Consider the following 3756-nt stretch of genomic DNA (forward strand, 5'->3'; position numbering starts at 1 on the left):
ATCTTACTATTTAAGCTAAATTGCAAACGATCCTCTTACATAGTTTCTGAGTATCTGAGATTATTTGGCAAATCGTACCGTCTCTCTTTCCTTTTCCTTGGAATATACTCTCTCTAGGCAGCTCTGTCTGAAACTTGCTATGTTGAGTGGGCTGGTCTGTAATAGAGATCCTCTAACCTCTGCCTCCAGAGAGCTGGGATTAAAGGCATGTGCCACTCCACACACCAAGAAAAGATTTCTTAAGAACAAAAAACAAATCATAATAAAAGATAATTTTACCTTCATTTTATTTATTTATTTGTTTGTTTATTTTACCTTCATTTTAAAAATAGCTTTTCTTTCTGTTGCCACCATGCCATCCAGATTGAGTAAGACCCAGAAACTCTAGGGCCATGTACTAAGACTCAGTCATGGCCATATTGGAAATTACCACAAGCACCCAGGAGGCCACGCATCACCACAGCATCAGCTTTGACAACTGTTATCCAGGTGACTTTGGGGAAGCTGGTGTGAGGCGTTACCACTTAAAGAGGAGGCAGAACTTCTGCCCAGCTGTCAACCTGGATAAGCTGTGGCCACTGGTCAGTGAGCAGACACGAGTCAAGGCTGAAAAAAAACAAGATGGAGTTGCTCCCGTCATTGAGGATGTGCGACTGGGTTACTACAATGTTCTGGAGAAGGACAAGCTCCTTAAGCAGCCAGTCATCCTGAAGGTCAAATTCTTCATCAGAAGAGCTGAAGAGAAGATTAAGGCTGTTGGGGGTGCCTGTGTCCTGGTGGCTTGGAGTCAACCGAGGAGGTTAATTAAATACTAGCATCCTGTCCCCAAATGGCTATTACTACACGATGAACCTCAATCTGAAAAAGTATATTGTCCCCACATAGAATGGAGAAAACAGTATCTGAATGTGTAAGTACTGCCAATCAACAAGAAAACAAGCCAGGCATGGTGGTGGACGCCTGGAACCCCAGTACTCGGGAGGCAGAGGCTGGTGATTCTCTGTGAGTTCAAGGCCAGTCTGGTCTACAAAGTGAGTCCATGACAACCAGGGATATTACACAGAGAAACCCTGTCCATCCAACCAGCCAAGGAACCAAGAACCAATAGGAGAACGGGTCAGTGGTACGAATGACCAATACACAGAAGTGAGAGCTAAGCAGCTAGTAAGCCAATAAAAGGTTGATTAAGCAGAAGCAGGACACAATGCCGCATTCCTGTTGTTCCAGCCTCTCAGGTTGCTGAGTCAGGCAGGGCAACTTAGCCTAGGGTTTCAGGGCCAGACTGGGCAATATTACAAGAGTCGGTTGTTTGTTTCTGTGTATGGGTGTTGGACCTGCATGTATGCCTATGCATCTTTTGCATGCTTTGTGCTGGTGGAGGTCAGAAAAGAGCATTAAATCTCCTGTAACTTCGGGTTCAGATGCTTGTGAGCTCCGTGCGGGTGCTGGGGACCAAGCCTGGATCTTCTGAAAGAATAGCTAGAACTCTTAACCACTGAACCATCCCTCCAGCTTCATTTCTTTTTTGAGACTAGGTCTCATGTAGCTCAGGCAAGCTTCCAACCTAATCCTGTCTAAGATGACCTTGAACAACAAGTTCTTCCTCCTCCTCCTCTTCTTTTTCTTCTTTTGGTTTTTTGAGACAGGGTTTCTCTGTATATCCTTGGCTGTCCTGGACTCAACTTTGTAGACCAGGCTGGCCTCAAACTTACAAAGATCCGCCTGCCTCTGTCTCCCGAGTGCTGGGATTAAAGGCACGAGCTACCCCATCATTTTATATAAGAGAGATTTGCACATCCAAAGAGTTTGAAGTCTCAGGTAGTATCCTTGAACTAATTAATCACCCACACACCTCATGCCCAAACTCCTGTTCCCTCTCCTTTCTGAGTCTCACACCATTTCCCAGAGTTTCTCTCCTGGAATTAAGCTCTAATTGTTTACAAGAGTAACTGGTTTGATATTGTACCTTGTGGTAATTGCCTTCCCCTCCCATCTCATTTTCTCATTGCACTAACTGCTCCCTGGAAGCTCACGCACTCACACACACACAGAGACACAGCACATGGTATACTTGAATCCTTGCCTCAGGATCCCTTTCTGGGAGAACTTACACTAATATCAAAACTATCTAGCTTCTGTGCCAGCATGGATGACACCCGAACCCTGATGACTGTGGGAACTTTCCAGAAGAGACAAAAGTGCATACAAAGACAGGCTAGACTGCAGGCACACACTTCAAAGCCACCCAAGTCATAGACTCTGCTCGCAGACCTCCCAGATGTCTGCTTTCAGTCCTCACTGAACCTTGTCTGTAACTGGCACTGTAAGCCTTTTAATTTTTATTTTTGAGGTTATAATGTAGTTTCCTCCCTCCAAACACCATCAGCCTTGACTTGTTTGGGTTCATAGCTAAACTCTACCCAATTCCTAGCCTTCTCCCGCCTGCCTTCCAGGTCTCATTGTATAGCCCTGGCTGGCCCAGAGCTTTCTTTTTTCTTTTTCTTTTTCCTTTTTTTTTTTTTTTTTTTTTTTTTTTTTGGTTTTTGAGACAAGGTTTCTCTGTGTAGCCTTGGCTGTCCTGGACCCCCTTTGTGGACCAGGCTGGTCTTGAACTCCACAGCGATCTGCCTGCCTCTGCCTGTTGTGTGCTGGGATTAAAGGCGTGTGCCTCTACATACGCAGTACATGGCATTATGGTAAGAGTCTGGGTGGAGAAGGGTGATGGCATGGCCCCCTGGTGGGGGAGCAGGATGAGAGGTAAGGTGTGTCAAGTGTGTAACCTGTCTGGAAAGTAGGATTTGCTCCAGGAAACAGAAGAGGCAGGAGCTGCAGAGTAGCCTACAGGGAAACCTGCTGGATAACAATAACATCTGCATAGGGAACCCCACAAGACCCAGGGCTATAAACAAGATTTATGCTTTTAGGAGCCTGGCTGGGGCATTGGGAACAGCATGTGGGCATGCAAGGCCTGGAGACCACTGTGAATGTGCATCGCTTCCCAGCTACCGTGTTCCCACCCTTGTTGCTGCCTGATGCACAAAGCTCTTTAATGTTTAAAGGTAACGAACAGCAAAGACTATATGGGCTACTTTTGAAAAAGCAGCACAAGATTTAGTTCAATGGCTAGCTATAACTTGGATTACGTGATCTTTCAAGCTTCTATTTCTGTAGTTGATCTTAACCAAAAGGCTGAGAGGTGATTTCAGCTTCCATTTCTGACCAACTTGCTTGATTTTTCTATGCTCTTCTCACATAAGATAGAAGCCATACGTCAGGGCTATATATAGTCACAAGCCACATAATATACACAGATTCTATTACTTCAGGGATGGTGTAGCCATTTTAGTTGGCTAAGCACTGTCTGTGATGTCTGCATGGTGAGGAAGTCACATGACAGCACAGTGCCTGTGGTTAAGCAGTACAGTCTGTAGCACAATCAACTCCTACTTACCTCATTAGTGATTAGAACACTTATTTTATATGCACGCTTATTGTGAGGAAACACAGTGCCTTCCTCTTGAGTCTCTCTCTTTTCTAACAAATTAATTGCCCACGAAACCTGATACCCATTCCATCTAAAATAGCCAGTTCAGCTTCCAACCAAGCCAAGCCATAGGTATGTGTTGACTTGTAAAAAGCAGGACACGCAGAGGAGATTCTGACCAGGGAGAGATTTCCTACCTGCACTGAGCCGGTCCAGGTAAATGTCGCAAAGGGGGCAAGTACATTGCTCAGCAGATCCACCTGAGGAGTGTG

The 3756-nt window shown here is 45.3% G+C and overlaps 1 pseudogene; it reads left to right on the plus strand.

The window, feature by feature from the left end:
- Positions 1-352: 352 nt before the first annotated feature.
- On the plus strand, positions 353-815 carry LOC127188474 (60S ribosomal protein L27a-like; annotated as a pseudogene).
- Positions 816-3756: the final 2941 nt, after the last annotated feature.

Source organism: Acomys russatus, chromosome 4, assembly GCF_903995435.1.
Source record: "Acomys russatus chromosome 4, mAcoRus1.1, whole genome shotgun sequence".
In the NCBI taxonomy this organism is placed as follows: Eukaryota; Metazoa; Chordata; class Mammalia; order Rodentia; family Muridae; genus Acomys; species Acomys russatus.